Source organism: Octopus sinensis, linkage group LG12 (genome assembly GCF_006345805.1).
Source record: "Octopus sinensis linkage group LG12, ASM634580v1, whole genome shotgun sequence".
Classification (NCBI taxonomy): domain Eukaryota; kingdom Metazoa; phylum Mollusca; class Cephalopoda; order Octopoda; family Octopodidae; genus Octopus; species Octopus sinensis.
In genome coordinates, this window is record NC_043008.1 from 67,138,799 (window position 1) to 67,165,875 (window position 27,077).

A 27,077-nucleotide genomic window follows, 5' to 3' on the forward strand; every position below is an offset into this window, starting at 1 on the left:
ATGCTGGTGACAAGGCGATTACAAAGTCGAGGTCCACCTGTCACAGCTAATTGCTAACAAATTCCGATTGTCTCACTTCGGACATTCCCGGTGATTTCCGATATTTTTAACGAATTTCTTGTTGTTAGTCACTGATCAGCCTTAGCTTTCCAGTTATGACAATCCAAATTATTTTATTTTATTTATTTTATTTATTTTATTTATTTATTTTGTAATACGGTAAAGTGGGGTTTGAGGAAAATCTTGTATTGTTATTTCACTCCAAGAAGTGATCACTCAAAATAATTTTTGAGTGATCACTTCAAGACATCCATGTCCCACGATATATCACGATGGTCCATGGTAACGTTGTTGTCGTCGTCGTCGTCGTAGTAGTCGTAGTAGTAGTAGTAGTAGTAGTAGTAGTAGTAGTAGTAGTAGCTATTGTTATTCATCCCCAGCTTATCCCAGAATGAGCAGACCTGTGATTAAAAGGTGTTCCAGTGGTGACCATCCCGTCTTTTGTCTCTCTTTTCTAAGGTGTATCTATGACTACATGAATCTAAATAGGTATTTATTATTTAAGATATAAGAATGAGATTGATGGTGGTGAGGGGGATTTGGCTGCTATTGAGTGCATCCAGAGTAACCACGTAGAAAATGACCATATAATTTAGATCAACGGTTTTCAACCAGGATCTATGGCCCCTGCGAATAAGATTGAGGGGTTCACACAACAACGTAGTAAATTGAGGATCCACGATAATATTTTAAGTGCCCCTGAAAAAAATTTGCTTTAGATTTATGTATTGGTCTGTATTGCAAGAAACGGCGAGGTTTCTCTCTCTGACAATTTACATAGTTCAACTTACACAAGTTAATATGTGAAAAACAGAATAGGAATTTGAAAGAAATTTCTATAAAACTAGTTTTTAAACAGCAAATGGCTGGATGGTGGGAGCACCAGAATAAAATAGTAATCAAAGGGGTCCATAGGTAAAAGAAAAATGGTTGAGAACCCCTGATTGAGATGATTTTCTCTAGTGTAGCTGTTATTATTATTTAGCCCCTTGATCGACTACACCAAAGGCATTCTATCCGTGCCCACTCCGTGTTTTATTGAGACAATACTGTATCATTTTTTCCAAAGAATACAGTATGATTTGAAAATTTGACTTATTTCTAGCATCTTCAATGACCACATAATCTCATTCCTTTATGTTCGTTTTTTTTTTATATAGATTTTGTTTAACACTAGTCAGGTGTGATCGGGCAGACTTAAGATCAAAAGCATTCCAGCTATGACCATCTCCTTTAAGCTTATCTCTCTATCTATAAAGCTGAAGTTGTCTGTGTATGGCAGGTTTGGTAGCCTTCAACTAACTCTGTCTCCTCCGAGACCCTGCGGCGCAAGTTGACCAAAATTGAGAGTATGATAGAAGAAGGCTTGCTCTTCCTTTCGTAGAAGAAAAAGTTCAAATCGGACTATGTTAAGACCAAAAATTATTTACATCAAAAAGATGCATTTTTTCTTTTCTATGAAAATCCCTATTTTTTACGATTTTTTGACTGCCGTGTCGCCATTTTTCGGTGTATTTCAACCAGAAAAATGTTCACTTAAAGAGAATAACAAGCTACATAATGCAAATTTTTTACTTTTCAAAAATTCCAATTCTAAAGGGTCGAAACAAACCCGAGCAACGTCAGGCGATACTGCAAGTTTAAAACTATCTTTTTCTAACGTGCCCTTACATGTTTTAAAGACAAGCCTTCAGCTATTTCTAACGTCTTAGCCAACCGTATAGAGATTCCATTTCTTGATTTGTGTATTAAGGTGTGTAGTGTTTGTATGTGTTAGACAAACAGTACAATACGTGATGTATGTGTGTGCGTGCGTGTGTATGTGTTTGATAATGGTCCGTACACGAAACTCTGCACCCTTGAGTCACTTTAACTCCTACCGATTATTAATAATAAAAAGCGGTGAACTGGCAAAATCGTTAGAACATGGGCAAAATGCTTAGCAGCATTTCGTCCGTCTTTATGTTCTGAGTTCAAATTCTGCCAAGGTCAACTTTGCTTTTCATGCTTTCAGGATTGATAAAATAATATATCAATTAAGCACTGGAATTTCTCCCATTTTGTCGGGATTTTTCCTTCTTTTTTATTTTTTTAATTTTTCATACATTGCAAAACAATTAAAGGAGACTTTTCAAAAGAAATTTAGAAATCCATGTCTTTTAAATGTTTGTTCCCTCCATATACACACACACACACACACACACACACACACACACACACACGCTAACACATCGTGCATTTGGAACAGCAACAACCACTATGTGATTTGATATCTATATTTGGTAATTTTCCAAAATTTTAGTTCTTGGGTATAAGGGGACCCCGAAATTGAAGTGCTCAGGGCCTCTAATGGTTTGAATCCGGTCCTGCATACTTACATAATACATACATACATACATACATACATACACATACATACATACATACATAGTCATCAAGGTACTACCTCCCTGTGCGATACGACGTAATCGTTAAAGCAATATAGAATGCCATTCGGAAAACAGACTGTCCTAAAATAAATAAAGAATCCCCCTGTTAATGAATACATACACAGGCATCAACACAAGGAATACTGTTGTAAACATAACAGGCCGGATATTGTTATTTGGGACACCTAAGAAAAAGCATGTACCGTTACAGAGGTGAGCTGTCCTGCTGATGTGAGTATCTCTTCGAAAATCGAAGAGAAAGAGGATAACTATGAACAACGGTTTCAAAACTACCAGCTTCTGTATCCAGATTATAAATCCATATTAAAACCAATGATAATTAAATCGCATGGTTTCGTGAGTAAATGTCTAAGTGACAATCTAAGTATAAGCTAGGGTTTTAAGAAAACGAAATCATTCAACTAACTCGCACATTACAAATGCAATTTGTAAGTGGAACAGTACAGATATGCAAGCATTTCTTCAAGTTTAAAATGTGATATTGTTTTTCTTATCTAACTCTAATAACGGAGCTTTGTAACTATTTAGAAACCAGCTTCTTTTGGTAAGAATTCAAATAATTAAAAACAGAAGGCAACAAACATACATATCCTCTTTAGAAGAAATGCATAGATTTGTCGCAGATGAGTGATGCAAACACTTAACGGATTCTCAGTATATGACTGATATATGGAGAACAGACCCTGCAGGAATACGACATAAAATCAACTGCGGCAGGATTTGAACTCATAATGTAGAGGGACAAAATATAAATGACATCTGGCGTTTAGTTTGAAAGCCAATAATTTCTTTTGTTCTACTGTCTCTTTTTTTATGCAATATACTCTTCTCTCTCTCTCTCTCTCTTGTGACCCATTATATATCCTGACTTAATGTTACGATATAAACAGATCAATAAAAAAGTTCCAGACTAAAACAGTCATTATGAGCGATATAATCCACTAAAGCATGACAAGAGGAAAAAAATTTACTCCGGGATGACAGAATGAAACGTATATAAGCGAGAGAATGCGCGCGCATATAATATGTTTAAAAAGATAGATAGATAGATAGATAGATAGATAGATAGATAGATAGATAGATAGAGATAGATAGATAGATAGGCATGTATTCACACACACATATATATATATATATATATATATATATATACTAGCATATCGCCCGCGTTGCTCAGGTTTGTAAGGGAAATAACTATAAAGATTTTAGAGAGTTATAGCCAAAAATAGCCAAAAAATGGAAAAAAAATGATGGTAAATTTTTTTTGGAGAGTAATAAAAGGTTGAGTTGCGTCCCCTATACAGTCTGTGGTTTGTTTTTTTTTATTCTCGACCCCATGTCGAATGTATCGATTTTTTTCAGAACTGGGGGAACTTTTCAAAATTTTCGCTGCGTTATTTTGAATTATGACATTGGCTATGTGTGTGTCAAGTTTCATCAGAATCGGTTGAAAGCCGTGGTCAGGGTGAGGGTACGAGAAAACAGACACACAGAAAACACGCACAGACAAACTGCCGTTTATATAGAGAGATATATATATATATATATATATATATATGGAGGCGCAATGGCCCAGTGGTTAGGGCAGCAGACTCGCGGTCGTAGGATCGCGGTTTCGATTCCCAGACCGGGCGTTGTGAGTGTTTATTGAGCGAAAACACCTTAAAAAAGCTCCACGAGGCTCCGGCAAGGGGTGGTGAACCCTGCTGTACTCTTTCACCACTCTTTCTTTCACTCTTTCTTCTGTTGGCCTGCTCGCTTAGCCAGCGGGGTGGCGTCATTCGAAGGCTAAAACAAAGCGAAATCATTGTGACCAGCGATGTGTAACAACATCTGATGGTCTGGTCGGTCACGTTATCACGTGATATATATATATATATATATATATATATATATATATATATATTATATATAATATATATATATATATATATACAGGGTGCGATGGGTAACTTGTCGCCATTTTATATTTTTAATTTCATGCATGTGCATTCGTTGTTTTTGATTTTCTAGGCTACACAGTATAGTAGGGTCAGTTGAGCACCGCCTGTGAGAAAAACAACACCATGACGCAATTCACTCAGCCACAAACTTGGAAACGACATGCTGTACTGCTTGGCATTCGCGCCAGAAGATCCAATACGAACATTTCAGAGTGCTTGGGTGTCAATCTAAGGACAGTGAAATCTGAGGACATGTATCAAGAGTGTTAAAAATCAAACAACCAGTCAACATCATGGCGTTTGGAGTGATCACTAGTGATGGCAACGTTATGTGTCCGTTCATCTTCCCACACACCTCAGACTCAACACGGAGGACGACATCAAGTGCCTGGAAGAGGTAGTGCTGCCCTGGGTCAAGAGGGTAGCTACTGGAAGGCCTGATGTCTGGTAACAGGACTCTGCACCATACCACAGAAACAGGAGAACCTAGTCATGGCTGTCAGACAATTTCTGCGACCACACCACTCCTCACATCTGGTCACCTAATTCCCCAGACTACAACCCCCTTCATTATTATCTGTGGGTGCAATTGAGCGAGAGACCAACAAAACTCCTTGTAACACCAATGATGAACTGAAGGCAAGAATTATGGCAGTATTCACCAACTTAAACAAAGAGACCCTCCAGAATAGTTGCAAGAGATTCCAATGGCAATTTTATTGAATAAAATTACTCTTTAGTATTTCAAGATATCTTTATGTAATTTTGGTAAATAAATGTGTAAAAATGCGGTGTCAGTATTATTTTCATTTTTGCGTAATTTAGACGACAGTATATTCATCGCACCCTCTGTGTGTGTGTGTTTGTGTGTGTGTTTGTGTGTGTGTCTGTGTATGTATGTATGTGTGTGTGTGTGTGTGTGTGTGTGTATACACACACGCGTATGTGTAATCTACGTACAACCATGTACCCAAACACATCTGTACATAGAAATCACACTATCCAGGTAAGAAGCAACCATGTCAATCCCGATCGTATTCAGTAGAAGTAAACACTGTGCGGTCATAGCAGACATGCGAAGGTAATGCTATATTGACATAAAAAAGTATTTGCTAGACATTTCCATATCTTTAATTAAACATGTATTATGATGATTCGAGTTTCTATCAGTCGTGTATAGATCTATCGGTTAAGGCTTCTTCATGCCTATGGCCGCGCGTTTCATCATATACACTTACATGCTTATGTTTGTACGTGAATATATTATATATATATATATATATATATATACAACGGTCATTTTCATAGCATTTTTCCGATGGCCGGATAACAGACGGGATGGCGGCGTGGATTTCCACCCTGGCATCCGAAACTCGGAGTTTTATCATGGCTACCGAATAATTGTCACATATTAAATTTACAGATAAATTCCTCTATTTACATAATATCGAGGTCTCTTTCATTCTTTTGTTGTCTTACCATTTTTATCAATATATATATATATATATATATATATATACATACATACACACACACATAAAGATAGATCGCTATATATATATATATATATATATATATATATATATATATATATAGAGAGAGAGAGAGAGAGAGAGAGAGAGAGAGAGAGAGAGAGAGAGACCGATCGCTAGAGAAGCCAAACCAACAGGTTTGGGATCTGATGATATGCTGTAAAGCTAAGCGCTTTATGAACGTGAAAAGCAGGGTAACCCATAAACCGACCTTATCGCTTTATGTATATAATATACTGCTCTATAACTTAGATTGTGCTTCATTTTCGGATTTATGTTTTGCCGACAATATATACAGGAAAAAATATACAAGTTGGAAATGCACTGAGAACAATTAAAATATTTTTTATTAGTCTATTTAAAGCTTTAACCGGTTTCACAGTCTACACTGATTTTCAAAAAGTTCAAATAGAAAGACATGGCTTATGCCGCAGCTGTCTTGCTTCTGAATAGTGTTTGAAGTTCGCCATGAACACCCTATAGAAACAAGGCAAACTTCAAACAATAGTCAGAAGCATGACAGCTGCGACATAAGCCACGTCTTTCTATTTGAACCTTTTGAAAATCAGTGTAAACTGTGAAACCGGTTAAAGCTTTAGATAGACTAATAAAAAATATTTTAACTATTCTCTGTGCATTTTCAACCTATTTTTCTTATCAGGTCATCCCATAAGTTCTGTCCGATTTTACTTTTTTTTAAATTGAATGAAATTTAATAGTATTTTAGAATGTCTAATGGAATTTAAAATTATTTTTATGCATTTGTGTACATTTAAACTAATTAAATATTATTTTACAAGAATAATAGAATTTAAATTTCTTCCATTAAAACCCTTTCTAACATGGAAGTATCCAAAGAGCATTTGAGGCACATAATGCTTTGAGTACAAAAAAAGGAAAATCTGCAGCCGAAGCAACTCGAAACATACACTCAGTTTATGGGAAAGAATGCTTGAATGAAAGAACTTGCAGAAGTTGGTTTGCAAAATTCAGAAGTGGAGATTTCAGCCTTGAAGATGAAGATCGAACAGGACGTCCAGTTGAGTTTGATGATAAGCTCCTTGAGGCATTACTTGAAGAAAATCCTGCATTATCAGTTGAAGAATTGTCAATAAAGCTTAGTTCAAACCATACAGATGTTCATCGTCATCTTCAACAACTTGGAAAAGTTCATAAACTTGGAAAATGGGTGCTTCATGAATTGTCCGAAAGCAACCGTAAATACCGAGTTGACATCTGCTCTTCCCTCCATTCTCGCGAACTCATTTCACTCTTTTTGGATAGACTTGTGACTGGTGACGAAAAATGGATCTTCTATCGAAATGTTAAACGTCGTAAACAGTGGCTTGGTAAAAGGAGAAAAGCTCAACCACAACTGAGATGGGAACTTCATGGGAAAAAGGTTCTTCTCTCTATCTGGTGGGATTGCAAAGGAGTAATTCACTTTGAAGTGTTACCACCTAATGCAACAATCAATGCGCAAGTCTATTGTCAGCAATTAGAACGTTTGAACCAAGCTTTGAAGAAAAAAGACCCGCTTTAGTGAATCGAAAAGGAGTGATGCTTCATCAGGATAATGCGCGACCCCACACTGCAAAGATCACATCACAGAAGATCAAAGGGCTTGGTTGGGAAAAAATTCCCCATCCACTTTATTCTCCTGACCTTGCTCCTTCAGACTACTATTTGTTTCGTAGTTTACAGAGTTATTTGGTGGATATAGGTTTCGTAAGCCAGGAGAAGGTTGAAACTGACATTTCAAAGTTCTTCTCTTTGAAACCAAAAGAGTTTTACATTGATGGGATTAAAAAGCTTGTAAATAGGTGGAAGGAAGTCATAGATAATCAGGGAAGGTACATTGATGATTAAATTTCAATTAAATATAACATTTGATCACTTGTTTTTTTTATTCAAAATTCGGACAGAACTTATGAGATGACCTGATATATTCCTACCCCTGCGTAAAAAAATAACTTTGTTTTCTCTGTGTGTGTGTGTGTGTGTGTGTGTGTGTGTGTATGCATATATATATGTATATGTATATATGTATATGTATATAAAGTTAATCCAAACAAGAAAGCACAAAAAAACACAACGCGAGGACGTGGAACAAATGTATATATGTATATGTTTATATATATATGTATGTGTGTGTGTGTGTGTGTGTGTGTGTGTATTGTAAACAAACTTAGAAGTGCCGAGTGAGTTGATATTCTACAGAAAATAAAGGAATTCTCGAATGCAGAAAGGATGTGAAAACAGCTTACAAAATCAGGTAAACACCCATAGAAAATTTTTAATTTTCGCCTTCTAAGGGTATTTATCCAATTTTCTAAGCTGTTTTCACAACCGTTCTGCGTTCAAGAATTCCTTTATTTTCTGTAGAAACACACACACACACACATCGCCAGTGAATCATATATCCGAAAAAGAAGTACACTCTAAAAGCCAGAGCAGTAATGTATTTGGATGAAGTGAAGTATATGTCCGGTCATTGGAGTCTGACGAGTCGTCTAAAAAGTTAACCTCTTTATGGATGCGAAACCATTGGCCACTCTATGACCAGACATATATTCAACTTCATCTAAATATAGATATTTCGGGATGGTCATTTTTCTTTCTTGCCAAATAAATACACGCACTATATATTCGTTTTACACTCGTTTATTACTGTTCTTATTTTACCGATAGAATAAGTACCAGGGGATTTTTTTAAAAGTAAGTACTGAGGTCGATTCGTTCGATTAAAATTCTTCAAGGTGATGCCTCAACATGGCTGCAGTCTAATGAATAAATAAGAGATAAAAGAAATCCACGAATGAACCGTCTTTTTTTTGCTTGGCCTTCTAATTATTGTTTCTCTTGTCCGAACGTTGTAATGTTCTCTATTGCGTTTTTGTTCCATATATATATATATATATACACGCATATATACACGCACACATACACACACACACTTATATCTGTTTCTTTATTACCCACAAGGGGCTGAACATAGAGGGGACAAACAAGGACAGACTAACGGATTGAGTCGATTACATCGACCCCAGTGCGTAACTGGTACTTAATTTATCGACCCCGAAAGGATGAAAGGCAAAGTCGACCTCGGCGGGATTTGAACTCAGAACGTAACGGCAGACGAAATACAGCTACGCATTTCGCCCGGCGTGCTAACGTTTCTGACAGCTCGCCGCCTTATTACATATATATACACTTATATCTACATATATCTACACACACTTATATCTACATATATACATCCAACAAGCAAGTATATATGTATGCATGCATACAAACATACATTCAGAGACCTCCTTTGGTCACGACACTGACCATGGGATTGCACCTAGAAAGTTACCCTCCCACGCACAAGTCCGGGCAAGGTTGTTTGAGGAAGGCGAGCAGTCGCCCATGCATATCGGCCTCCCCTCTCCACACCACCGATGTTATCCAAGGGAAAGGCAAAGGCCGATACAGCTTGGCAGTTGTGACGTCGCAACTCTTTTCTACAGCTGAGTGAACTAGAGCAACGTGAAATAAAATGTCATGCTCAAGAACACAACACGCAGCCGTTCTGGGATTCGAGCTCACAACCTCACGATCGTAAACTCGACGCTCAAACCACTGATCCATGCGCCTTCACACATACATACATATTAAAAGGAAACCCCTTTCCTCCTCTGAAGTTACAACTGATTTTGTCATTCTTATTACTACCACCAGTGTGGTTATCATTATTATTATTATTATTATATGTTTGACTTTTGCTTTACATTTGCACAAGCTGGCTCCAAATCTCACCCAGAGACCTCAAGAGACAACATGTTGGAAGTTCATGTTGGTGTTATGCCTAGGGTGCCATATATTTGGTTTTGTACTTAGTGTTGTACTAGTGAATGCCTAAAAAAACATACGAAAATTATGCTTTGTTTTAAAACTTGAGATTACATAGAAAGTATTTTGCGTAGGATATGAGCAGTTCCCATGAGCACTATCTTTTGAATTTCTGCCATTTTGGGGTTTCCTGGTATCTGAGTTAGGTAGCAAATAGCCCCTTTTGCTATCATTCCCAGGGCACCTATGACAACAGGTATTGTTTTAGTCTTCAGGTTCCACGTTGTTATTATTATTATTATTATTATTATTATTATTATTATTATTAATATTGTAGTCATTCGTACTAGAAATATTACTAATCAAATACTGCCTCAGTTACGTATATCGAGTACAGCGATGGGAGGAATGGGAGCAGGAAAGCCAGTTTCAAAAGCAACAGCAGAATAAATAACTATGCAATCAGATGCGATAGTATCAATGGTGATAGCAATAATAACAATTGCAACTACAACAGAAGTGGAAATGATAACAATAGTAACTATACAGGTAAAATAACAATAATAATAATGGTAAATAATAATAATAATAATAATAATAATAATAATAATAATTTCTTTACATTAGGAAAAATATTATGGACAGTACAGGACAAAAGAAAGAATGTATGTTTGTATGTGTATGAATGTGTGTTGTTGTGAGGGTTTTGCGTGTAAACAAGACTAACAAAATTACATATAAAAAAGAAGAAATCATAACCGCAGTTGGTAGGAATAAGAACGACAAAGTTGTAACTTCAGAGGAAGAAAGGAGTGCCCTTTAAATAAACAGTTTTGAGAAGAACATAGTCTACAAATGCCTGGTTGTAATCCTTTATAAAACTATTACATAGGATGTTGCGCAACGACCATTAAGTTTCATTATTACAACCACATCTCGTCAATTAAACACAAAAATAAAGAAAATTCGACTTCACTTAGCAAGCTAATATGGTGACTTAGAGAGACAACGAAATTAAATATGAATTATAATGGTTGATTTTAGAAAGAGCTATACCGTATGAAATATAACGAACGAGTCACCCCAAATACTTTAATCAGAGGGTAACATAATTACCCGGAGACAAGAATTGGTGATACACTGTAAACATTTCTGTAATAATTCCTAGATAACTTTAATTCAATAGTGACAGACAATGGTCGAGATGGGTATAATGCCTAAAGGATAACAAGTTATCCGATTTAATTTTTATTTTGATTTTATTGCTATTTAATTTCATTTAATTTTTAACCTAATATTTTTCTTCTATCTACTATCCACTTTTGTTATAACTTTCTCCACCTTTCATATTGTTACCCTTCATTTTGTTTTTATGAAAATTCAGTACTCTGTCTGGATAGTATTTGACCTGAAGACAATATGATTTTGAGTGTGATGACCCAATAACACACACTAAAGCCACTAATGTTTTTATTACCGTTCCCTCTTTGATTTCTGGCTATCACATATCTCTTCCTGTCTTCATTCTTCCATCTCGTGTCTCCACTTCTTCTCTTCTGTCTCTTCCTTTCCCTCTTTGTTCTTTCTTCCTCTTCTAGTACACCACTTCTCTTTCCCTTTTTCTAGTGATTTCTCTTTCACTCACCTTAAACTTATTCACCTCTTTTCGTTCCCCTTCCCATACCGGATTCACTTATTCATCATTGTTTTGCCTCGTTTTCAACATAATACCATAACTCTAATGAGGATAGCTTCAATTCTTTAAGGTCATTCAACTTTTCTCAATCGACCAATGGACCGATTGAGTAAACCAATGAATGAATGAACCTATAATGATTATCGAAAACAGCTGCAAGCTAATTTGATTTTACTACAATAAAGAAATATGTAATGACTATCATTTATATCTTTTCTTATATATATATATATATATATATGTAAAAAGTAAAACATATATACAAACTGGGACAAGAACGTGAAACACCTAGAAGACGACACAAGAACCACAGGACGGGACATTCGAAGCCCTCAATCATCAGTCAAGAACCGGATCATCTTCGCAATTTCGGCTGATTAATCTTGAGGTTGCTCCGACCTGGGCAGCCACACCAAGGGAAATCTAAGCCAAGTGCATTAGATCCCTTGGAATAAAGCCTCGAATGTATACAACACAAGGACGGAAAACGGACGATGTACACGAATAAAAATACAAAAATACGTGAAAACAATAAGGAAAGCACGAATAAGAATACAAAAAGGTAAAAACAATAATGGTAAGGATAAAAACAAAACCAGGACGTAGGACAAGGGTCTTTCGACAGGACGAGTTGAGTTTGGGGCTATATATATATATAGCTACGAAACATATGTAGCCTGAATTTTACCTGCCCCACTCCTTCAATTTGGTGAGTGTGTGTATCCAAATTGATGAAGTGGAGAAGGTAAAATCCAGGCTACATATGTTTCCTAGATAGTATATCCTCGGAAGTAATAATTACTCAACGAAGGGTACTCCATTTGCTATTCATCAAGCCGAAGATACCTTAATTATATGAAGTTTACACTGTAAAGGAATCCATTTTCAAATTATATCGTCAGCGAGTTAACTTGGAATTCCCTAACGACAATGTAGTCATATGTGTGTGTGTGTGTGTGTGTGTGTGTGTGTGTGCATATATATAAAATATAATTAAGATTCAGTTGAATTAGGTACTTAAATTGAGGTACCTTGCCAGTTCGGTATAGTTCGCACAGCTCCAAGTTCACCTAACTTGGAGCTGAGGGGACTATACCGAACTATGCATATATATATATGTATATATATATAGGTGCATGTGTGTGAGTGTGTGTATATATATATATATATATATATATATATATGTATGTATGTACGTATGTATTATATATGTAATTGGTACTGGTGCCGTGTAAAAAGCACCCAGTACACTCTGTGAAGTGGTGTGCGTCAGGAAGGGCATCCAGCCGTAGAAACCAAGCCAAAACGGACTATGGTACCTGGTGCCGCCCCTGGCCTTACTAGTTCCTGTCGAGCCGTCCAACCCATTCCAGCATGGAAAACGGATGTTAAATGTTGACGATGATGATGATACTGACGATGATGATGTAATAATTGAAATATATATTATGCACCTTAATCTGTTCTGTTATTCACGTGATTCCCCGGTCTGTGGAAGAAGAAAAATACGGTTGGGAACCCTTGCTTTAGCGTTTAGTAAAACAAAACAATTGGTGTGTGTATAGGGTGGGTACAGTTGTACACGGTTTGGCGGGGTTGCTGTATAGATAACAAAACAAAAATTGTCCTATAGTGTGCACTAAAGAACCCGGGCATTGCCTGTTAGCATCAATACTACTCGGCACGGATAGCAGGAACGATACAATCGATGGATAAACGAAATCGTTGCAATCCCTACTCGACACTTCTAGTGTGAGTTTCTTAGTGAAAATTGTACATAACATTTGGAAGCACTCCGTCGGTTACGACGACGAGGGTTCCGATTGATCCGATCAACGGAACAGCCTGCTCGTGAAATTAACGTGTAAGTGGCTGAGCACTCCACAGACACGTGTACCCTTAACGTAGTTCTCGGGGATATTCAGCGTGACACAGAGAGTGACAAGGCTGGCCCTTTGAAATACAGGCGCAACAGAAACAGGAAGTAAGAGTGAGAGAAAGTTGTGGTGAAAGAGTACAGCAGGGATCACCACCATCCCTGCCGGAGCCTGGTGGAGCTTTAGGTGTTTTCGCTCAATAAACACTCACAACGCTCGGTCTGGAAATCGAAACCGCGATTCTACGACCGCGAGTCCGCTGCCCTAACCACTGGGCCATCGCGCCTCCACTTGTACATAACATAAACATGCATGTATGCAAACACACACACACACACACACACACACACACGCATGCAGTGCAGAGACGGCTCTCCGATGCAACATGTAGTTCTGCAGTTCTTTGCTGATATCAGCGAAGAATCATGAAAATCGGAGTAGCAACAGAGAGTTGTCGTCTTAATACTATCAAACTTGCATTACTTCCATACTGATAAAAAATTTCCCTAGTCCTTGAAAATTTAGACAGATAGATAGGTAGATAGATAAACAGAGAGATAGAGAAGGATGGATGGACAGACGGACAGACAGACATATCTTTTTAGTCGAACGAATCGACCTCGCAGTACCTATTTTATTTTTAAGCCTTATACTTATTCTATCAGTCTCTGTTGCTGAACCACACGGGGACGTAAACATACCAACACCGGTTGTCAAGTGGTGGTCGGGGACAAACACAAAGATAGATAGATAGACAGACAGATGGACAAATAGATAGATGGATAGATAGATAGATAGAGAGAGAGAGAGAGAGAGAGATAGACAGACAGACAGACAGACAGACAGACAGACAGACAAACGTACACTTTTGAGGGCGTGTGTGCGTCGAAGTATATAGTATACGTATATAAATTTGAAAGTGCATGTGTGTATGTATATATATGTGTGTGTGTGTGTGTGTGTGTGTGTGTATGTGTGTATATAAATGTTGAACTTGTATGTGTGTGTATATATGCACAGTAGTCCCTCGGTGTTCGCGGAGGTTACGTTCCTGGACCACCCGCGAATAGTGAAAAACTGCGAATATTGGACGTGGTCCACAAAAATGCCTATAAATGTCAAAATATGACGTAATATATATATATATATATATATATATATATATTAATCCAAACAAGAAAACACAAAAAAATACAGCAACGCGAGGACGTGGAACAAATAAAGTATTATTGGACGCTCAGGAAAGAAGGGAAGAAGGAGGGTTTAACGTTTCGAGCGGAGCTCTTCGTCGGAAACAAAGGAGAAGGAAAGATCCCGAGAAGGGAAGACAGAGGAAAAAAATTGCTGGCGGTGCTCACGAGATATATATATATATAGTAAATGATAATAATTTAATAAAAAAATAAAGTAAAATGTATGGTTACTCACCAACAATGAATGATATTGATTTAAGACGACGATGATGAAAATAATGAAGGTAATGATTGCACAGCAAAGAAGCTTTAAAGCTCTTCAGGTGACGCCTCTTCTTCGGGTGTTTTAAGGGATGTATCTTTGTGCAAGGTTTTCTTGGTGGACTTAAGGCACATTTTGATGGGAAGTCGCTGTCGTTGTTTTTTCATGGCGGTGAGGACAGTTTTATATGTCTGCGTAGCAGCATCGATGGCACTTTTAAATTGGTGAGACCGAACAATATAGTGATCCCATGCTTCCCCTTTCCCTTGCCAGGCCCACCTCATTCTCCTATTCCTCTGGATCTGGCACTTCCTCCTCTTCGCTGGCAGACTTTGTTAATTCCAACAAATCTTCGTCTGTCAGGGTTTCAGCGTGATGTCGTCAAAACCTTCGCCACCAAGTACCTTTTCCGATTTTCACTGCATTGTTTTTAGCCTTGTGCTGACTATCTTCATGTGAGAAGCCCTCGTAGTCCTGGACCCACTCTGGCCACATCTTCCAGCATGCGATGAGGGTTTCTTTTTTCATGTTTTTAAGAGCAGCGTGGATGACTGACAGTCGCGCTGCGATCGTCAAGTTACGCCAGTACTCCTATAACTTGAAATTCTCGTCCGAACCCATTGCATCCACAAGGTGTGGGAGAGTTCCGAGTGTAAAGTGCCTTGATAGCACGGATCACGCCTTGATCCATAGGCTCAAAGAGGGAAGTGTTATTGGCAGGGAGGAACTCGACTTGGACTCCCTCGTGATTCAAATCCAAAGAGTGACCACCAGCATTATCCATAATAATCAACACCTTGAATTCCATGCATAGATTGTAAATGTATTCATTGGCTTGAGGAATAAAGCACTGATGGAACCAATTAAAAGTTAGACTTTTGGTAATTCAGGTCTTGAGGTTGTGCATCCAGTAGACAGGTAGCAGGTTTTTATTCGTATTTTTGAAGGCCCTCGGGTTCGCGGACTTGCGGATAAATCCTGGTTTCATCATGAAACCAGCAGCATAGCCACATATTAGTGTCACTCAGTCCTTATGTGCCTTAAATCCTGGGGCTCTGGCTTCGTCCTTCATGATGTACTTTCTGGAAGGCATCTTCTTCCAGAACAAGCTAGTCTCGTCCATATTGAAAACCTGTTCCAGCTTGTATCCCTTGTCCTCGATGATCTGCCTGAAGGTCTCGAGGTACTTCTCGGCAACTTCTTAGTCGGCTGATGCTGTCTCTCCGCGTAGAGAAACACACTTTATTTTAAACCGTTTCTGTAAACGATCAAACCATCCTTTGCTGGCTTGAGAATATTCAAGCTCCAGTGTTGTCAATGGTCTTGGTTGCTGTTCTTCGGTGCCTTCTATGCAGTATCCTCTGTCGAACAGCTAGTAACTTCAGCGCTTTATCGCGAATGATGTTACCGCTCAAGGGGATGTTTTTCTTCTTGCAGTCACTGATCCATAATGCCAAGGCAAATTCCATCCTAACGAAATGCTTATTTCTCACTATTTGGTACTTTCACAAAAACTTACTACTACGGGAGTCCTGATCGCCACATCGTTCATATGTAGCGTATGGTGTTTTCATTGACAACATAATAGCGACTTACTGCAGCATAACTTTTACCTTCCCGGAACATATCCAGCAGTTGTGCCTTATCATGGAGCATCATAACCTTTTTCTGGCGCTTAAAAGGTGTAGGGCGTTTGGAGGCATCTTAGGGCTTTAATAACACGCTACGAAAAACACGGCACTCAACAAAATATTTGAGATAGCTACTGGACACAGTCCCCCCCCCCCAAAAAAAAAACCTACAAAATCTTCTTTTTGCTTAATATGCGCATATCACCAATGGGAAATTGCGCAGATATTAAAATGGTTTTGAAAAATTTAGTTCGTATTACCACTAGAAACCTAATTTCAATGAGGCTATATTGCATCACAACCATAAAAATTGCCCTGTTGAAATGAACAGTGTATGATCAAATGTAGCGATGATTTTTAAAAAAAGCGCTGGTATAAAATTAACATTCAGTCTTGTGTTGTATATATCAGGTCATCCCATAAGTTCTGTCCGAATTTTCCATAAAGAAAACAAGTGATCAAATGTTATATTTAATTGAAATTTAATCATCAATGTAACTTTCCTGGTTATCTATGACTTCCTTCCATCTATTTACAAGCTTTTTAATCCCATCAATGTAAAACTCTTTTGGTTTCAAAGAGAAGAACTCTGAAATGTCAGTTTCAATCTCCTCCTGGCTTGCGAAAGTTATGTCCCACAAATGAATGTGTAAACTATGAAACAAATGGTAGTCTGAAGGAGCAAGGTCGGGAGAATAGGGTGGATGAGGAATTTTTTCCAAACCAAGCTCTTTGATCTTCTGTGATGTGATCTTTGCAGTGTGGGGTCACGCATTGTCCTGATGAAGCATCATTCCTTTTCGATTCACTAAAGCGGGTCTTGTTTTCTTCAAAGCTTGGTTCAAACGTTCTAATTGCTGACAGTAGACTTGGGCATTGATTGTTGCATTAGGTGGTAACAATTCAAAGTGAATTACTCCTTTGCAATCCCACCAGATAGAGAGAAGAACCTTTTTCCCATGAAGTTCCCTTCTCAGTTGTGGTTGAGCTTTTTCCCTTTTACCAAGCCACTGTTTACGACGTTTAACATTTCGATAGAAGATCCATTTTTCGTCACCAGTCACAAGTCTATCCAAAAAGGGTGAAATGAGTTCGCGAGAATGGAGAGAAGAGCAGATGTCAACTCAGAATTTGCGGTTGCTTTCGGACAATTCATGAAGCACCCATTTTCCAAGTTTATGAACTTTTCCAAGTTGTTGAAGATGACGATGAACATCTGTATGGTTTGAACTAAGCTTTATTACCAATTCTTCAACTGATAATGCAGGATTTTCTTCAAGGAGCTTATCATCAAACTCAACTGGACGTCCTGTTCGATCTTCATCTACAAGGCTGAAATCTCCACTTCTAAATTTTGCAAACGATCTTCTGCAAGTTCTTTCATTCAAGCATTCTTTCCCATAAACTGAGTGTATGTTCGAGTTGCTTCGGCTGCAGAGTTTCCTTTTTTTGTACTCAAAGCATTATGTGCCTTAAATTTTGCAAACCATCTTCTGCAAGTTCTTTCATTCAAGCATTCTTTCCCATAAACTGAGTGTATGTTTCGAGTCGCTTCAGCTGCAGAGTTTTCTTTTTTGTACTCATAAAGCATTATGTGCCTCAAATGCTCTTTGGATACCTCCATGTTAGAAAGGGTTTTAATCAAAGAAATATTAATTCTATTATTCTGTAATATAATATTTAATTAGTTTAAATGTACACAAATGCATAAAAATACTTTTTAATTACATTAGACATTCTAAAATACTATTAAATTACATTCAATTTTAAAAAGGTAAAATCGGACAGAACTTATGGGATGACCTTATATCTTTGATCTGCCCAAGTAATACTGGTGCGATATACTGTATGCATGTGTAAAAATATACATATATATATATATACATTATATATATATATGTGTGGTGTGTGTGTGTGTGCGTGTGTGTGTGCTTTCACTGCAATGAGATGTTGAGAGACAAATACAGCGAGAGGGGGAGAGGAAGTGTGTATGTGTAAAATATAGATAGATGTCGTTGTAGTAATTAGCAAGCTTTGATTAAAGGCAGGACTAGGAGATACAAGATATAGTGTACTTGTATCTAAAACAATCAAACGCAATGATACACGACTATTCTAATCAGAAGTGGCTTCAACTGCGAAGTGGCGTCCAGTAAGCCGGCGAATACGGTATATTGTTAATAATAATTTAGCTTCATAAAGTGTGAAAAAATATATATATTGCCACGAAGAAAGCTATAAAAAATCGCGGACGATGTTTACGATTCCGCGAATATGCGGGGGTTTCCGCGAACAATTTTTAGTTCCGCGAATAAGCGGGGGTACACTGTATATATAAATTCGCTTCAATGCTGAAACATGTAAAAGAATAAAAGAATATATATATATATATAACCATTCATACATATATGAATACATATACCTACATAAATACACATCTCTCTCTATATATATATGAAGTTAATCCAAACAAGAAAACAAAAACAAAAAAACACAACAACGCAAGGAGGTGGAACAAATAGAGTATTATTGGACGCACAGGAAAGAAGGGAAGAAGGAGGGTTTGACGTTTCGAGCGGAGCTCTTCGTCGGAAACATAGGAGAACACACATACACACACATATATGCATGCATGGCACAGTATTGATGACTGGGTAATGTAAAGAGATTCGAAGAAAACGTTCTAGCTACCAAACCACATAACCATATTGCAATAACAAAGTAAACACCTTGACCTTTATGTCAGTCTGACTTAATAAGCAAAACTAAAAATCCGAGTCGGAGTGGCGTGGTGTTGAAAGGGCAAAATGGAGCGGACGAGTAAAACCCTAAATTATGAAGACAAACCTTCGGAAATCGTGTGGACACGCTCGATAGCAGTCTACAGTGCTTCCGGTAGAGGTGGGATGACGTGAGGTTTATGAGTAAGATCCAGGGATTCTTACCTGAATGACCTTAGACTTTGGAAATGCATCAAACACTTCGTCCTGGATGTAGAATAGGATTATTTGAGATAGACAGACAGAGGCAGAGAGAAAATGAAGCCAAAGTTGAGAGCAAGGTATGAATTATCAGCAAGCAAAGAAGATATTTGCTGCTTGTTTGGAATGATTAGAACCGCAGTAAGTTTACTATAGTGGTTGCATGGATCACGGGAAATTAGGGTGAGGGTAAAAATGCATGCAACAGTGTAGGTCAAAAGATCCCGGACATTCCCTGGTAGCATCATTAATTCTGGACCGCTGGCGGAAACATATCGGAAGATATGGAGATAGTTATAATGGCCAGTCAGCGGAAAGGCTTCTGATGATGGAGTCCCGCCGTGCAAGTTGTATATAAAGTACAACATATACAAATATGTACACATATATATAAACACAGACACACAAACATATATATATATACATATATATATATATATATATATATATATATATATATATAATATATATATATATACCTACATATACACATACACACACACAAACATATATACAAATATACATACACGCACGTGTATACATACATACATACACTAGCGTAGGTAGGGGCGGTCAGCCCCGGGCAGCACACACTCTAACTACGCTAGTATACATACATACATATATATATACATACATATACATATATATATATATATATATATATATATAATATTATATATACATATATATACGCACATGCATATACACATGTATAATGTACAATACATGCCTACATACAGACTACGCATGCATTCATACACACATACAAACATACATTCATATATATGTGTGTGTGTGTGTGTGTGTGTGTGTGTGTGTGTGTGTGTGTTGTGTGTGTGTGTGTATTCGCATAACTTTTTAAGATTGATAGGTAACAGTAATTGATACAAATACTGTTAGCATTATTACTAAAAATAAGAAAATACTAATAAATAAAAATAACACATCACAATGGCCTGTAGGCTGTGAAAAACAATCTTCTTGGCTATGGGGGTAGCAAAAGTTGCTTTAAGGCTGCCGTGGATCAGGTGGTATAAACCTTGGCAGGGGTAGTGTTGTGTTACCCAGGGTAGCGCAAACTGGAGACAAGCTGGGTCAACTCGGTGACAGTGCCTGATTACAGAAAGACCCGAAACACCTCATGACCCCAGGAAATATTACTGATGATGTGGGTATATCACAGGATATCTGGAAAGACTATATATATATATATATATATATATATATATATATATATATATATATATAAGAAGGTGAATGAATTATCCTAGTATGGATAATTCGGTTAACCGATACCTGGGTAGCAAATTCACGTCAGAAAATACGGTTGAAGCTATATGCTAAGGGCAGGGATCCCGTGTTCTCGTGTGTAAATGTGTGTGTTTTTTTTTAACTATGAATAAATGAAAGAATGGAGTCGAACGACGATTTTAACAAAATTCCTTTACTCTCGACACATAAGTTCCTTGTCTTTCCTGATGAGATGGCGGCATAATGCACCCTTTATTCCTTCGGAATTAGGAATATGCAGCCTTCGAAACATGTGTGGAGAGTAAAGGAATTTTGTTAAAATCGTCGTTCGACTCCATTCTTTCATTTATATTTATATATATATATATATATATATATATAGACACATACATACACATGTAATTAAATTATGGTTTAATTTTGCATATAGGAACTGATATACATAAGGATGAGATATGTGTCGATATATATATATATATATATAAATAATGGTTGTGAGGTAAGAAGCTTGCTTCCCAACCACATGGTAACGGGTTCAGTCCCACTGCGTGGCACCTTGGGCAAGTGTCTTCTCCTCTAGCCCTCGGGCCGACAAAAGTCTTGTGAGTGGATTTGGTAGACGGAAACTGAAAGAAGCCCGTTGTATATGTATATACGTATGTATATTTGTGTGTGTGAGTCTGTTTGTCCTCCACCATAACTCGACAACCGATATTGTTGTGCTTACGTCCCCGTAACTTAGCAGTTCGGCAAAAGCGACCAATAGAATAAGTACTAGGTTTAAAAAGAATAAGTCCTGGGGGTCGATTTCTTCGAGTAAAGGCGGTGCATGGTTGCAGTCAAAACTGAAACAAGTAAAAGAATTATGGAATATGTATATATAGCCCCGGGCCAACCATTGCCTTGTGAGTGGATTTGGTAGACGGAAACTGAAAGAAGCCTGTCGTATATATGTATATATATGTATGTGTGTGTGTGTGGTGCGTTTGTGTGTCTGTGTTTGTCTCCCTAGCATTGCTTGACAACCGATGCTGGTGTGTTTACGTCCCCGTCACTTAGCGGTTCGGCAAAATCGACCGATAGAATAAGTACTGGGCTAACAAAGAATAAGTCCCGAGGTCGATTTGCTCGACTAAAGGCGGTGCTCCAGCATGGCCGCAGTCAAATGACTGAAACAAGTAAAAGAGTAAAAGAGTAAAGAGAGTATGTGTGTAGTTACATGTATGAGGGACTAGTGGTCTAACTGCATATCTATGGTTATACAACTCTATCTGTGTAAGTGTATGTGTATATATTTTTTCCTAAATATTTCTATAATATACATCTCTCTGCCAGTATATATTTGTGCCAGTGCGTTGATTTCTACTTAATGTGTGCTTGAAAATGCAGGTGATATTTTGATGAGGTATATACAAACACAGAAGCGCGGTTACACATACGAGGGGATGTTGAAAAGTTCCTGGCTTTGGATAAAATAAAATACAGGAAGATCAGTTAATTATGGTTTTATTCAACATATTCCCCTCTCAGATTCACACACATTGCAGCAATCATTCAGTTTTTCTTAAAACAAAAAACTCGGAAGGTTGGCCTTTCGCGACGCCCTTAAAGTCAGGAACTTTTCAGCACACCCTCGTGTGTGTGTGTATATATATATATATATATATATATAATATATATATATATATATATATATATATGTATGTATATATATATATATAATATATATATATATCTATATATATATATATATATATATAATATATATATATATATATATATTCTTTTCTGTGTATCTTTCTGTTGAAGAGCGTAGGCTCGAAACGTAAAAGACTTGTTTTATTTATATTCCTGAGCACCATACTAATACAATTGTTTGTTTGTATTCCACCTGCCTTCGCCTTTTGTTTATTTTCATAAAGCTTCCCGTTATATATATATATATATATATATAAACGCGAGTTGTGCACCTGACCATTGTTTATATAAGATCATTATATATATATATATAGAGAGAGAGAGAGGGGGGAGAGACATAGAGGGAGAGATTGGTATGCAGCAGGGCTGGACTAAGCCGTCGATCAATGGGGTACAGCCCGAGGGCCCGTACTCTACATGTTAACTCTCTTTGATATCAATGCTAAGGGGCCCGGTGAAGAGCTATGCCCGAGGTCCCTTAATACTCTCAGTCCGCTCCATATATTATATATATATATATATATATATATATATATATATATATTATATATATATATATATATATATATATATATTATATTATATTGTATTGTATTATATTATATATATATATATATTCCTTATTCTTTCTTTTTCTTTTTCAGTCATTTGATTGTGGCCATGCTGGAGCACCGCCTTTAGTCAAGCAAATCGACTGTAGGACTTAGTCCTTTGTAAGCCTAGTACTTATTCTATCAGTCTTTTTTGCCGAACCGCTACAGTACAGGGACGTAAACACACCAGCATTGGTTGTCAAGCGATGTTGGGGGGGGACAAACACAGACAAACAAACATATAAACACACATACATCTATCGACGGGCTTCTTTCAGTTTCCGTCTACTAAATCCACTCACAAGGCTTTGGTCGGCCCGAGACTATAGTAGGAGACACTTGCCCAAGGTGCCACGCAGTGGGACCGAACCCGGAACCACACAGCCACACCAGCGCTTACATATATATCCACACACACACACACACACACACACACATATATACTTATGAGTGTATGTACCTAAGTGCGTATGTGAAGAGGCATGTGTTTAGATATGGTTATGTAAAACTTGTGTATTTCAATTGAGAAATAGAGAATACGGGTGCCGTTTATTATTTAAGTGTGTAGAATTACCTCAATACATACATGTATATGTTATATATATATATATATATATATGTATGTATGTATATAGATAGATTCAGTTGAATATGGTACTTGGGTTAAAGGCACCAGAATTTAGTATGGTATTATCCATATAATTCAAAATGAGGTGATTACAATCAAAATAAGCAATTAGGATATCCATGCTTATTTTGATATATATATATATATATATATATATATATACGCCTATGTATGCATACACGTATATGTACATAAACATAACTATGTATGTCTATATATATGAATATATATATTCATGAATATATGCGTATATATATATATGCGTGTATATAAATGTGTGTATATATATATATATGCATGTGTATCTATACACACATATATATATATATACATATGTATGTGGATACTAATATGAGCTCATCTTGATAGATAGATAGATAGATAGATAGATAGATAGATAGATAGATAGATAGATAGATAGATAGATAGATAGATAGATAGATAGATAGATAGATAGATAGAAATAGTGCATATACTTGTGTATATGCGGAGTAGTTAAGAAGTTGGCTTCTCAAATCATGATTTCTAGGGTTCGATCTTTACTGCATAGCAACTTCAATGTTTTTTACCAGAGCTGCCATAGGATCGCCCCAAGTTCATCGAATGGACTGTACCTGCAATTTAAATATCCCACCTTGTGACACTGCGTTAAATTGTGTCCCACTGATTGTATCTGAAGATTGCAGTACGGGTACACGTGTTTGGAAGACTGCTCAATCACCGACACTAATTAAATGATTGGACACTTCATTTGATCGAAAAACAGTATTATTAATCATGGTAATTAACAGAGGATCCATTAACTTTTTCTTCTTATTTGTATGGCACAGTTTTCATAGCGTGTGTCGTACCATGTGCTATATGAGAGAGGGCGGTATATATACATATATAGATATAGATGCTAGGGTGTAGACCAGGGATTCTCATTCATCTTTTTACCTCTGGATACCTCTGATTTCTATTTCATTCAGGTAGACCCTTATAGCCATTTGATGCTTTTTAAAAAATCCTATTATATTTTTATAAGTAAATATTATAAGGAATTATATTTTAAATATTGTTAAAATATTTTGTGTATTGTACAAGTATGATCAATTTATAGCACATAAATTTTAACAACCTATTAGAGACCTCTGGGGATCATATGGGTCCTTGAGGTTCATACGGACCCCAAGGATCATATGGGCCCCCGTTGAGAATCACAGGTGTAGACTTTAGTGTTTAAAGTATAATGTTGTATAATGTAATATAGAGTTGTGTTTGTTATGTGGTGTTGTAGCATTGGATATTGTAACGCGGCATTGTGTCATGGTGTTGTATTTGTTCTGTGGTATGTGATTGTTTGTTAATATGAAATTGTTTATGTGGTATGATGTTGAGTTTGTTGCGTAGTGAGGTGTTGGTGTTTATTGTGTGGTGGTGTTTGTTATATGGTGTTGTATGGTGTGTATTTACTTTGTGGAGTAGTATTGTTTTTAGTTTGTGTGGTGGTTTTATGTTTTGTTGTGTGATGGGTACTGTTGTAAAGTGATGTCGTTTTGTGTTGTGATGTATGGTGTAATTTAATGTTGTACCATGTTGCTTTATGTTGATACAGCTGGTCATAATAGTGTTGTGCGATGACTTGTGTACTACACTATACAACACTCATATACATTAGACAACGTAGTCTTATACGAACAAAATGAGTAGATGGCCATAGCTGGATTGCCTTTCATGTAAAGCTAACAAGCATCAGCAAGACCAACATTCATTTTACTACATTCCACCATTCGCATGAATCAAATCCTATCACATTTGTTCCCTCCTCGAGGCCACTACACAACATCCTGCTATAATACTACGATATATATACCTACACTCACCATTCGCCTACCATATCCTACCACTACACATATACACACATACAGACTATACGCATCATCCCATTCACATACCACACACCCTACTCACAAATAAACACACTATACAAATGCACTACTCATACAAACCTACACTATAAAATGTCAGCGTATATTATAAAATACTTCCATCCCATTCACACAATACAACATCCTTATCATAAGACCAAGAGACACTGCGCTACAATATTTCACACCTGTCGTACTATTCGGTCACATCATGCCACTCCACATTTCTTCACACACCACTCTAAACTATACCTATGTCATACTGCATCACACTGCACGACAAACCATCAGCTAGCAAAGTACTATTATTACACCACATACAACCACACTCCACTCTATCGAACTTCACCACACCACTACAATACACAAGCGCACAGACGTTATGCATCAAGCTCCATACTATATCACTTGCACTAGGACATCGTACACTACCGAAGAGACACGACAGCACTGCACTATATCATGACACCAATGCACTTAAACGTATAACTGGTACTCCGTCGGTTACGACGACGAGTCTTCCTGCTGATCCGACCAACGGAACAGCCTGCTCGTGAAATTAACGTGCAAGCGGCTGAACACTCCACAGATACGCATACCCTTAACGTAGTTCTCAGGGGAGACTCAGCGTGACACTCAAGGTAACAACTGAGTGGACTGGAGCAATGTGAAATAAAGTGTCTTGCTCAAGGATGCAAAGCGCCGCCGGGCATCGAACTCGCGACCTTACGAACCCCAGTCGAATACCTTAACCACTCAGCCACACGCCTTCATTGAATTAAAACGTGATACCGCACTTAATCCATTGTGCAAACAATACCATTTAGCTTATCCTACCACTACATGGCTTCACACTATATCTGACACTAAACCACAGTATCAGATACCAGAACAAATAACACCACATTGTACTATATCACATGCTATACAACTGCATAACACGTCACAACATACACATACTCACATATCACAGTACTACACACCAAGCCATACCGCTACATACCATACTACAATGCACTGCACCATTACGCAACACAACACATTGTACCACAACCTTCACCAAAAAGCTATACCAATACATACACCTTTACATGGTTACTGGACCTGTTAGAAATAGCAACCAATTCTTTCTTAAATCACACCTTTGTAGTTTTTTTTTAATTGAAAGATTGTACTACATACAATACGTACACCACTACACTGTAACACTACAGAACCACTACAATATCCCGCTATGTAACAATACATCCATACTATACCACAACTCGCCCACACTACACTACAACACATCTGTGCTCCATCACAACAAGTCCGTCTCTACACCACGCTACATCACACAAACAACTAATTACCATACTACATCATACCAACACACTCACTATGCACTACAACACTGCACCACTCTAACACTACACTACACAAACACCCCTACACACCACTCCACGTCACACCAACACTATACAACAAACAACCCCCCAAAATGTCCACCATGCTATAATACCATCAACACCGTTGTAAGCAATAACGAAGCACCC

General features: G+C 37.3%; 1 protein-coding gene across 2 annotated transcripts in view; it reads right to left on the bottom strand.

Moving 5' to 3' along the window:
• LOC115217991 (neuronal acetylcholine receptor subunit alpha-10-like) overlaps positions 1–27,077 on the bottom strand; it is a 274,574-nt gene that overhangs the window by 246,882 nt on the left and 615 nt on the right. The window lies entirely within an intron of this gene.